At 39.1% G+C, this 12,946-nt stretch overlaps 1 long non-coding RNA gene across 1 annotated transcript; it reads right to left on the reverse strand.

Moving 5' to 3' along the window:
- Positions 1-3,393: 3,393 nt before the first annotated feature.
- On the reverse strand, positions 3,394-5,389 carry LOC127354417 (uncharacterized). Its single transcript, XR_007881546.1, has 3 exons — positions 5,255-5,389; positions 3,802-3,891; positions 3,394-3,432 (listed from the first exon to the last, which is right to left on the reverse strand). It is a non-coding gene; the product is annotated as an uncharacterized LOC127354417 (long non-coding RNA).
- Positions 5,390-12,946: the final 7,557 nt, after the last annotated feature.

The following is a 12,946-nucleotide window of genomic DNA, read 5'->3' on the forward strand; positions in this document are numbered from 1 at the left end:
TAGATGTCAGTACAAACTAATTAATTGTGTGTGGTTTTTATTTTATTTTATTTTTAAGAAAAAGAAACTACTTCTTAAATGTGTCAAGAGTATATCAAGAAAAATGTTTTTTAATATTATTGTCCACTCAAGACTACTACCAAGGTAACTGTCAAAGAATTGTGGACAATATGCATAAGTATGCATTTCAAATAACAAAGATACCTTTCCAATATCAGTTCAATTCCATTTTATTTGTAATTCATAACAGAAGTTATCTTAGGACACTTTTCAAATAGAGCAGGTCTAGACCGAACTCCTTATAACATTATTAACAGAGACCCAACAGTACCACCATGATCAAGAACTTGGCGACGGGGGCAAGGAAAACCTGTCTTTTTAAAAGGCAGAAACCTAGGACAGACCCTTCGGCTCTAGGTGGGTGGTCGTCTGCCTCGACCAGTTGGGGTGAGAGAGACAGACAGACAGACAGACAGACAGAGGTGCACAGCAACAACAGTAGGAACAACTACACTAATAGTAGTGACTGATGATGAACATCACGGCTCTTGGCTCTCAGCTTGTTGACCTGGGGCTCAGCGATTTCAGCGTGCTCCTTAACTTCTTACTGCTCATGCAGGATCTGTATCAGCGTGTGGACAGTGTTGACACAATATAAGCTACACACAAAAAGTAAGAGAATTTGTGTTTTTGTTAGATTATTTCTTTGTTGTGTCTATGCTTCTTGGCAATACATCTTATACCATTGGAAAACCTGATTATTTTCTATATTGGTATAAATAATATTGTATTGTGTCCTTTTTAAATGGTGCCACAATTGTAAGGAACATGCATTTGTGGGATAAGCAGCAGAGGTGAGTATGTGAGTTGCACCCATGAAAAATGTGCCAGATCCTCTCTGCCAATGCCAAACAGCTTTTCTTTGCTGTTGCTATTGACTCTTGTTTTGAGCTTCTGGTACCCCTAGGTGCTGAAAATCAGGTGACAAAACAAGGCTTGTCATCATTGTAGGCAATCTCAATGCAGAGAGATATTGAGATGAAATTCATATCTCCACAGTCTGGGACCAAACTCTATCCTCCAAGATGACAACCTTCCTCCCCACAGTCTGGGGTTTATCAGAGACTTCCTCCAGAATTTGGAAGTGGGATCAGCTTGGGCGTGCTGTTCGTGCCAGAGTGACCAACACAACCACGTTGGCTGACTTGCGACAAATGCTGGTTGGAGAATGGGAGGCCATCCCACAGCAGTGTGTGACCAGGCTGGTGACCAGCATGAGGAGGAGGTGCCATGCTGTTGTGGCTGTATATGGTTCTTCCACACGCTACTGAGGCTTCTGTTTGTTAAATGAATGCAGTGTTAAATTGCCAATATGTCTTGTGACTTCAGACTTCAACCATCCAATCCACCAAACAACACCGAACAGCAAAGAAAAGCTGTTCAGCATTGGCAGAGAAGCAAATTTTTTTCATGGGTGCAACCCACATACTCAGCTCTGCTGCTCATCACACAAATGCATGTTCCTTACAATTGTAGCACCATTCAAAAGGATTTGTTGCCAAGAAGCAGAAATAATCTATCAAACACAAATTTCCTTACTTTTTGTGCGTAGTTTAGTTTCTTTATGTCATTACTGATTTGTGCTACCTATGTAGATTAAAAAACATTTGACTTACTCAGCCTGTCTCTTGTAAGCTTTGACTTTGAGCAGCTTGTCCCACAGATCTTAAGTCTGGTCACATTGTGCCCCGTCTATACAGATACAAGTGTATATATGATGAAGAATAGAAAAGTTTGGGTAGTCTTTTCACACCTTTAACAGCATCAACTCCATGTCTCACTTTAAAGTAATTATAAATAATACATCAATATTATGTATATGAATCCTCCACTTCACACTGAACCTGGACACGGCCAGCTTCTTCTTGGTGTTCATAAGACTGGTGTTCTAAATATTGACAAAGATAAGACATTGTTTTATAGGTATTGTGACAGCCCCTTGACTTCCTGTTTGGGCGGTCTTTGTCTTTAAGGAAGGAAACAGGAAGTGCATCATTAATTAGCACCTGCTGCTCCTCAACTATATAAGCAGGAGGAGTCAGTCAATTTGTCCCTCTTTTCCTGTACATATGGTTTTGTTGTTTAGGTTAGATATTGTTTGACAGTCACTCACACAAACACTCCAAACACTACTGATGTACTGACTGACATACTTTATATTACCATTATTTCACTTTGTGGAAATGAATATTTAGCTAAAAAGTCATGTGTTGTCCTCTCCTCTTTGTCCCACCCTTGAGCCTGGCTGTGTCTCTCTTTAATGGGATACACTGTAAAAAAAAATTGGCTTGTTCAACTTAAAATAACTTTAAACTTTAAAAATAAATTTTGGGCAACAATTTAAGGCTTAAGTTGTTTAGTTTGGCAAACTAAGTAACTTAAGTTGTTTGAACATATATCTGAGTTTCTTAAACTTAGAATAAATAGTTGGGGTGACAAAGGTGAAGCTGTCAAATTAGTTTAATCAACTTTAGATTTGAAGTTTAATCAAGTTTTTTTTTGTGATACCAACAAGATATTTTAAAGTTGTACAAACCTAAATCCTAGTTTAGACAACATAAAATGACCAGTAAAACCAACAAACTTGCAATGATATCTTGATATCTTGAGTTGTACAAACTAAGCATGTTGTACAATTAACTTAGAATTTCTTGTTGTGTAAACATAGTAATAAAACTTTACTCAACTAAGCATTTGGCTGAATTAACTTATTTTTTTAAGGCAGCCAGGTTCATTCAATAAAAATTGGACTGCATCTTTTACCCACACAACTTAAATCTATAGTACGACATAAAAACTGTTCTTCAACATAAATAACCATTCAGAATGCCATTTTATTGAATTTCAAAACTGGGTGGCCTTTTTGGTCTTACTACCATGAGGCAATGCAGAATTATGACAAGTCTCACATATTTAACATGTTTAGCTGTGAACATTTACATAATAAAACTGTAAAACCTTAATATTATGGTTTACCATGCAAGAATGTTCATGGTATAAAGGTAGTTGTGTCCTGCAGGACAATTGGAATGATGCAACAGAGTAGCTAGATTCGCCAACTGGACACAAGCTGGGGTCTGATCAGCCCCAGCTGGGTCATCTGGATGAGGGTGTATGATGTTGAAAGACCAGAAACACCCGATGATTCCAGGAACATCACTGAAGATGTGTGAGGCAATAAAGCACACCCATCATTGTTGCGAAGGCATTAGCAACATCTCTTAGATCGTGCAGAATGATGTGCTCCTCCAGGACAACAGCAACATCAACAGCCTCTTTTGCCAGCAACTCCTGCTTGCTTCCACCTTCCTCTGAAACAATGAGAAGGCCAATGTCCACTCCTTTTGTGACCTCCTCTTCTGAACTGCCAGGCTAAAGCACATAATAAAGATCAGTCAGAAATCAAGCATATACCATCAATTTACCAATTCACTATTTCAATTTGGTAAATGTGTATAAATGTATACATTGATTTGTATAATGTATTTAGTCAAGATCATTTTAACAGAAAAAAACATGGAGTCTCGGTCTATGTCAATGTCTTAAAGGCTCACTTTAAGACATTTTCAGGTGATTATACACTAATGAACATACTTATGAATATTATAATTAATTTATGCCATATTCTGTAAATAGAGTCCCTTAAGTCTGACATACCTTTAACATGTGTAAATATCAATGTTTGTTGTTGTTTTTCACCATAATTAGAGTTTCCCATGCCAATGAAATTAATTCACACACCTCGCAGACTCAGACGAAACTGGAAGGATCCTCCTTCAGGTAGTATGGAAGTCCAAGCAAAGCAACTGCTCTTCTCTTCTGATTTGAAGTCTCATAACACAACAACAACAAAAGAAGAAAAATTGGAATCAAGCATGCACATGTCAATTCTGACAACACTGGGATTGCTGCTGTGTCACTTAGAGACAAATTAAACTGTGGTTTAGAACAGATTTACAATCTGGTACATGCAAAATGGGACATGGCTGCTCTGTCAAAATGACACTTTAAGATGTTTAACTTTTTACATGACATTGTAGCATTATAAAGCCTCATATGTCATAACACAATGTCAGAGATGGGGACTCGAGTTGGCGACTCGGACTCAAGTCGCACACACAGAGCCTTCAGATTTGAGTTGGACTCGTGCTCAAAAGACTTCAGACTCGACTCGGACTCGTGTTTTGGGACTCGTGAACAATCATTATGTTTTCTTTTTTGGCGTATTAATATTGAGGAAATTCTGAAACGTCTGACGAGCTTAATGTGATTCCTTCCTTTCTTTCATGGTAACCACTGTAACCATTAGGGTGCGTAATAACGTTAACCCTAGAAAAATACATAGTTATAGTGTCGGCTTACAGGCAGGTTACAGGTTAATTGTTGACCACGTAACGTTAATGTTAGAGGTTTACCAGGTTACCATTACACTGAGTTTGAGTGAGAGGATAGAGGAATGTGTCATTAGAGACCCAGTGTAATTAAACAATATGGTTGTAGAGTGCAAACTTTTTTGTCCACTGGCAAAATGGCTAGACTAGTGAATGTTGAAATTTTACCAGCTACTCAATAGATTACCATGGTTATTTTGGCTGGTGAGTGCAGCATACAGTACCAGCCACTTGCATGATTTACTAGCATCTGAATGGTGTTAATTTTGTGTCCAGCAGATGTAGCTTACTATAACTGTGATTGGATAATTAGTTATTTATGCATGATTAATAATGTTAGATTTACAAGATTACAAGATTACTTTATTTGTCACAAACACTGTGAAATGTCTCCTGGTTACTCCTTAACTGGCCTTATAAATAGAATAAAGAAAATAAATATGAATAAAATCAAACTAATATGATGTAAATAATGTAATTAAATATAATCTAAATAATGTAATCAGAAATGAAAATATGTGAAAGGGTGTACTGATACTGTATGCTAATAGATAATGGAGTGATAATAATACAGTAAATGCTTTGAATTTCTTAGATATAACTGTGCAGTATTCTTAGTAGACTGGATAGCAGCAGATGACAGAAGGCTCATTACAACCAGAAGAGACATATGACTTTTATTTTTCAGAGACTTGAGACTTGACTTGGACTCGTGACCAAAGACTTCAGACTTGACTTTGACTTGCAAAAAAAGACTTGTGAACATCCCTGCACAATGTAGTAAAAATCTTTACTGTCCTTACTCGTATGTCAAGGGGCTGAAGCAGGGTACGCAGGTCTGCACTGGTGCTACTTCGCTCTGTACATTTCGAGCAGGCTCGGGACATATTTGTCCAGTCCATCAAAGAAGACCCGTGGAGTTCAGTCGAAACCAGTCGTATAAACTCTGCACTGATCTGTAAGGACAAAAACAATTATTAGTCTCATCAGTGGTTTCCTTACAACATAAAATACATTGAGAGCAAAGAGGTTCAGCTTGGGCTCTCACAGGCCAAAAACTCAAATCTAGCAAATCTTGATTAGTTTAAAAAATATTTAAAATAATATTTCACTTTCACACACTTTTCACTGGTTTATGTAGCAGGATGTGGGATGAAATCAAAAAGAGTGAGACTTCATCTTTCTAGTGTATCTCATTTGTCTTTAGCACTGATACTGGACAACTGAATAAGCTTAATGATTAAGAATTGGACATTTTGTACTGTAAACTCATTCAACCATACCAGGCTGAAAGAAAATGAGGAATAATTTCCTCTGGATTATTCCAGTAGCTAAACAACGGAGGAGGTGCCCCATTTACGAGTGTATTATTAATCACCAGTGATTACCAGTGATTAATTACCTATTAATTTCTTATTAAATAGTAGTGTAACCCCTACACCTTCAACAGCCCCACCTCACCAGTCCCCCCCCCAGCTCAGCAGGAGCCCGGGCCACTCCACAACTTCACACCTATGTGAATCCCTCCTCCTCCACCACAGCGACGACTCTCTGCCTACAAGAGAGGGACATCAACAGGCTCTTTAAGAGGCAGAACCCCGCAAAGCAGTCGGACCAGATTCTGTCTCTCCATCCACCCTGAAGAACTGTGCTGACCAGCTGTCTCCGGTATTCATGGACATCTTCAATACCTCATTGGAGACATGTCATGTGCCAGCCTGCTTCAAGTCATCCACCATCACCCCTGTCCCCAAAAAAGCAAGGACCACAGGACTAAATGACTTCAGACCTGTTGCCCTCACCTCTGTGGTCATGAAGTCTTTTGAGCGCCTTGTGCTTTCCCACCTGAAAGCCATAACGGACCCACTCCTGGACCCCATGCAGTTCGCCTACGGAGCCAACAGGTCTGTAGACGATGCAGTAAACATGGCCCTGCACTTCACCCTCCAGCATCTGGACTCCCCAGGAACCTACGTCAGGATCCTGTTTGTGGACTTCAGGTCCGGGAGTCAAATGTCTCTGACTCCCAGACCATCAGCACTGGTTCTTTTCTCCTCTTCTCAACCTGGAGCTAAACGCTCTAAAAACAGTGGAGATGGTTGTGGACTTTAGAAAGAACCCAGCCCCACCCACCCCCATCATCCTGTGTGACTCACCAGTTGACTCTGTGGAGTCCATCCGCTTCCTGGGTACCATCATCACCCAGGATCACCAAGAAAGCCCAGCAGAGGATGTACTTCCTGCGGCAGCTGGGGAAGTTCAACCTGCCAAAGACAATGATGGTGCACTTCTACACCGCCATCGAGTCCATCCTCACAAGGGCAGACTGCAGCACATCATTCGTTCCACTGAGAAGATGATCGGCTGCAACCTACCATCCCTCCAGGACCTGTAAGTCTCTAGGACCCTGAGGCGTGTAGGCAAGATTGTGGCTGACCCCTCCCACCCCGGCCACAAACTCTTTGAACCTCTCCCCTCTGGCAGGAGGCTACAGTCCATCAGGACCAAAACCTCTCGCCACAAAAACAGTTTCTTCCCGTCTGCAGCTGGCCTCATCAACAAGGCCGGACCCCCCACTGTCACTGACTCTTATACCCACCCTGTATATATGCATTACATTAATGCACTCCCGTCTTCTGTACAGTTTTCCTATCTTTTCTTATCTTTCTTATCTTTATTTATCTATATTTTTTCATATACTTTGTGTTGTAAAGTACTTTATTCTTGTGTGATTTTTGTGTGACTTGTATATTTTTGTGTGATTTATATATTAATCTATTTTTATTTTTTGTGTGATTATATATTTTAAGCACCATTGCACCAAAACAAATTCCTCATATGTGTAAAAATCTACCTGGCAATAAATCTGATTCTGATTCTGAAGATAGAACCACCAATGTCTGTGGAACTTGAACCGGCAACCCTCCAGTTCCCAAGCCAAGTCCCTACACACTGAGCTACTGCCACCCTGCACACAACAGTGCATACACCTTTATCGTTGGTTTGTAGTCACAGTCAAGATGGCTTCAACAAAAAAAATTACAGCAGATAAACAGCCAACAAACCTAATTGCTGTTTATCACGAAGAGTACATAAGTTAACTTATGTAATTATGACAACAACAGTGGAAACGGCATTCTCTTTCACGGGCAAGTTTTCAAAGTTTCACCCGAGCGCTAAAAGGCTCAGGCAGAACAAATAATACATTTCCGTCTAGCTGTATGTTTACAGCTAGACAAATAATTAATTCCGTCTAGCTGTAAACATACAGCTGTAAACATACAGCTAGACAAATAATTCCATCTAGCTGTACAGCTACCCTGGAGATGGACCTGCAAAACGGAAATGTATTATTTGTTCAGTTTTTCACCCTAGCGCCTTTTAGCGATGTCTAATTGTGCAGCTAACATAACTAACTAACTTCATCTCATACTTTTTTTGTCCTAATAATGTTGCAACGTGATTTGTATTTATGAAATAGGAAGAAACCACTAGTGTCTTTAGTGGTAGTATTACGATTGTTCATAAAATATAAAACGTTTGCTTTGTGTGTGTGTGTGTGTGTGTGTGAGAGAGAGAGAGAGAGAGAGAGAGAGAGAGAGAGTGAATCTGTAATCACGCACTGATCATTTCATGGCTGAAAACAAGGCCTCCTGCCTTTACTCAAAAACACCCACCGGCATCATGCCAGGGCCCACAAGATATGCAAAATATTGATGTAAGATGATTTAATAGCAGTTTGTTGTGCGTGTACATTATTGCCACAAAGGTGTCCAGAGGGCAATACATTTGATGAGGGCACAAGGGTTAAGTTTCTTTGAGTTTAACTGGATGAGACAAGAGTGGGCGGATGTAAAGGTGCAGGAGGAGGGAGGTGAGTGTATAAAAGGAGAGTGTGCAGAGCTGGACTCTCCAATAACAGCAGATATGGGATCAGGAAGGTTGGTCAGGACTCAGCCGGGGCTGTTGGCCTTTCTGGTCTTTTCCTCTCTGACTTCTCTGGCTGATGGATCACCATTGTAAGTTGACCTGGCTTAGCTTTTCACACAATTCCTTGAATGTCTGTTCAAAGAGAAAGAGGAGGTTGAAGGAAAAAGACAGGACAGAGTCAGTTGGAGGAAGATGTGTATGTGCTGCATGCATGCATGTAAAGGGTAGCTGAAACATGCAAAAAGATTTGTGTGTATTGTGCAGGAAGCACAAATACTGTTAATAATATGTCCAATACATTTTATATTTCCATTCCTAGTTCTGGTTCCCATTTTATGTGGAGATGTATTGAGACATTGTCTTTACTGTACACTGGATCTCTTCCCAGATGTCAGCAGGGTGAACAGGCTGTGGCTGGGTCGGGTACTACTGTCTTTTAATATCCTTTGGGCTCTGCTTAGGCACCTCACCTTACCAATATCACTGATGCTGGGTAGCTGAATGCTAATGATCTTCTAGGTGGTTTTATACATTGATGTCACTGATGATGTATTTCCTTCCTGATTGAACCTGTGCCATTCTGTGCAGTTTTTACTGATGGTTTGATCCTTTTTTTAGCTGGGTATAAGTTGGCAGGAGAATCATGGAAATATAGTTTGATAAACCAAAGTGGAGGTGTGGGAGGGCTGTATAGCTGCCAGGGATATTTGTGTAGGCACAGTCCAGTGTATTAGGTCCTCTGGTGGGGATGTTGACATGCTGATGAAATCTTGGTAATTAATAAAACAAAAGTATCAAGGTTTTATGGAGCTACTTGCTGCCGCATCTACACACACAGTCATTACCATGACAATCATGACTATCATGACCAAATCTCAAGAACATCAGGCAAAGAAAACCTAAGGAACAAAAATGTCTCAGGGGAGGCACAAATTGGCAAAGTGTACATTGATGGTAAAAAAGTAGTTTAACTCTAGTTTGAAGGTTTTCGTCACATAAATCAAGGTTAAATTATGCCAGTAAACTGGCCTAAATCTTGAGTTTGCAGAGTGATGCATTACATCAGACACAGCAAACAGAGAAGATGAAATATTTTGTTGAACCAGTACAGAATCTTAGTCAAGATAATCAATAGATCACTTATTATGTATGAAGTCCATGCTAGAGCAGAAGCAAATATGTTGTTTAAATACAAACAACTGTAGAGGAAGAACTAAATAAAAACAGTAACTTCATTCTTAATCTCTCTCTCGTCTCGCTGCTCTGCAGGGAGGTGATGTCTGCCCCCAACTTGTTGCGGGTAGGAACACCAGAAAACATCTTTGTGGAGTGTCAAGACTGCACAGGAGGAGACATCAGGGTCGATATCAAAGTGATGAATCATCCAACCAAAACCAAAGAACTGGCAACCACATCTGTGACCCTCACTACAGCAAACAACTTCCAGGAGTTTGGACAATTAAAGGTAAATGAAATACTGTATAATATGTACAGTATGTGTTACTGGCTTCATTTTCTATCATGACCACCAACAAGAGGTCTAGAATCCATAAATGTACATGTTATAACCTGTCAGACCCCGTTCCGCTCTACATGCACTGCCTGTGTCTCTACATGCTGGTTTCAGATCCCTGCTGGTGACTCCAGCAAAGATCCCAGCATTAAACAGTATGTGTACCTGCAAGCTCAGTTCCCTGACCGACTGCTAGAGAAAGTCGTCTTAGTGTCCTTCCAGTCTGGGTATATCTTCATCCAGACTGACAAGACCCTCTATACCCCCAACAGCAAAGGTGAGTTCAATGCTCCATCAGTGCTGAAAAAAACTCTCCTACTTCTCTGAGAAGGTGTCTCAATATGTAAGAAAAGATATTACCATAGGAAATATACCACACTATCTATTTGACATGGACATTTACCATTTTTTAAAATTAATGATTGACAGTAAAATGCAGGAAAATTCACCCTTATTTTGACATAAGTTGTTTAACAGTCACATACCTCAAAATAGATCCTCCTTCACCAGCAAAATGAACCGTGTGTCAGTTTATTACAGGATGTTTGCACTGTCACCCCGTATGGAGCCTGTAGAGAGGGACCCTGAGACCCAAGCTGACACTTATATTGCCATTGATATTGTGGTATTGTATTTTATCTTTGATAAACACAAAATAAATGTCATTTTATATAATCAGCTGTAACTCGGTACACCAAACTTTCTGAATAGTAGACAGGGCTTACACAAAATTACCCATATGTTGTGAGACTGGGGAATTTCAAACCCTTAATAGATATTGTTTATTTTTAGACCCCTGAAGACATAATTCTATCACTTGATCCGGTCTCTCTGAAATCAGGGATCCACTCTGGACGTTACCAACTTGGTGCAATTGTCAGGTAAGTTTTTTATATAATGTTAATTTAATTTGGTTTGTTGTTGTTTATAGAGAACATTTTAAAAAGAATAACAGGTGAATTGAATTCTAAACATTCCTCAATATTTTAAAATGCAATATGTTAAGTTTTATACAATTTAATTTTCATATTGTTAGTTTAGTGTTTTGACTACAATTAAAAAACAATTCATACAGTGTATAAAGTGTGAAGACACTGAATCCTTCAAGACTTTTCAGTTGATTCATTCCGGCCAACAGATGAATTAATGAATAAATATTGATTGAGGCTCATTTATTTAATGAGATGGTTTTCCACTGTTTTCCTGTATGCATGAGCATCGTTATCTCTGACGAGAGTTAACCACGGTCACACTCAGTTGCAAGTTAGCATATTCATTCACAACAGGGTAAATATTGGTTAAGCAGAACTCAATGGGAAAGGACACAGTTTGTCTGACTGTATTAGTGATATAATCAAAAACAGTAGTAATATATCTTCAATTTGATTGCTGTAATTCAAAAATATCAATTTTGATAAAATTACATCTTGGTATTTCAATTTATCCTGAACTATGAGACAGCGATAGTTGAATAAAAACAGTTAAACTATACCAGTTTAATTCCCAACTTCAGTGTTTCTCTAGATAATGCTCTGTGTAGGACAGTATTAACATCAAGTTCTCTGCATCAGCTCATTATTATTATTCTGAAGATAAATTACTTCATGCTGTCTGAAGCCTGATTCCTGAGCTACCTTTAGTCTCTAAATGTTATGAATATTTAAATGTTTTGCTTCGTTCTTGTTTGTGTAGTCCCGGACTGTGGAAGGTGGTGGCGAAGTTTCAGAGCAACCCGCAGCAGAGCTACTATGCAGAATTTGAGGTCAAAGAATATGGTAAGTTCCTCATTAACTGCACTGTTAAAATCTATATAAATATTATATTCACTTACTGCTGAACTCATAGGACACACCAAAAAATGTATTTAATTTTTCAGTGCTGCCCAGTTTTGAGGTGAAACTGATACCTGTGAGCTCCTTCTTCTATGTGGACAGTGAAGAGTCAACATCAAAGCTACGTATGTGAAGGTTTTTGTTTTGTGGTTTAAGAGATTAGGATTGATTGCTACATTGATTGGAGGAAAAATGAAGGATATTGTTAAGAGGTTGTGTTGAGGTTCTTCCTATTTAAGTCATTCCTTGTTGTTGTTACATCCTGTTTTTATTTGTCACGACTTACTTAATTGTTGGCTTAAACATTAAACCTTTTCTTGTGGTTTCAGGTATCTGTTTGGTGAAGAGGTGAATGGTATGGCCTACGTGGTATTTGGGGTTATACAAGAGGGCAAAGAAGAGCTTTCCAAGCTCTCTTCAGAGAGTGCAGGTGAGCTCTATGTCTGTCAGTTGATTGGTCATTCTGTCTTAAACAGTATGTGTTGTACAGCTTGGCCTTTAGCAGTGCTACAAAAACACATCTCTGGAAGACTCTAAAACATGAAAAATGTCTAAGATTTCCTGGTATTATTATATCTGCAATTGTTTGAGTTAAATTGTTACATTCCTATCCACAGATATTAATGAATTAGTTATTATTTAGGATGTTCAGAATAAAGCCAAGTGGACATAAGAATTTTCTAGAGAGAATGTCGTTACATAGAAAACAATAAATAAATAGAGGTTTGAGTGTCCTTCCAGTCTGCCTCTATCAAAGAGGACAGGTCTGACATATACAGCTACCTCAATGAATATCATATTTCTGACATCAGACAGTTTCTGTCATTAAGACACTTTATTTTTCTGTTTTGGTAGTTACTGTTAACTAATTATATCCCTGATATGCGTCACTTTCGGGTTGGCCACTAGGTGGCGCTACTATCATAAAAAGTGAGTTTAGGCTAATAACTTCTGCATAGTTTGTCGCACATTCATAAACCTTATATCCACGCGTTCGGTGAATGGAGCTGAATCTCCCCATATAGGCCCCGCCCACTTCCGCCTATAATTTTTTTTCGCGCGAAATGTCCTTAAACTACTTTTTCGTGGTCCACCTACACACTTTTTCCGATTCGCATGAAATTTTTCACCTAGCACCTGGGGACCGCCCTGGCAAAAAGAGTAATTTGAACATTTTTGAAATTTCAAAAAATGAAAACGCTATAAAATTCCAACTTCCT

The sequence above is a fragment of the Dicentrarchus labrax genome, unplaced genomic scaffold (genome assembly GCF_905237075.1).
Source record: "Dicentrarchus labrax unplaced genomic scaffold, dlabrax2021, whole genome shotgun sequence".
In the NCBI taxonomy this organism is placed as follows: Eukaryota; Metazoa; Chordata; class Actinopteri; family Moronidae; genus Dicentrarchus; species Dicentrarchus labrax.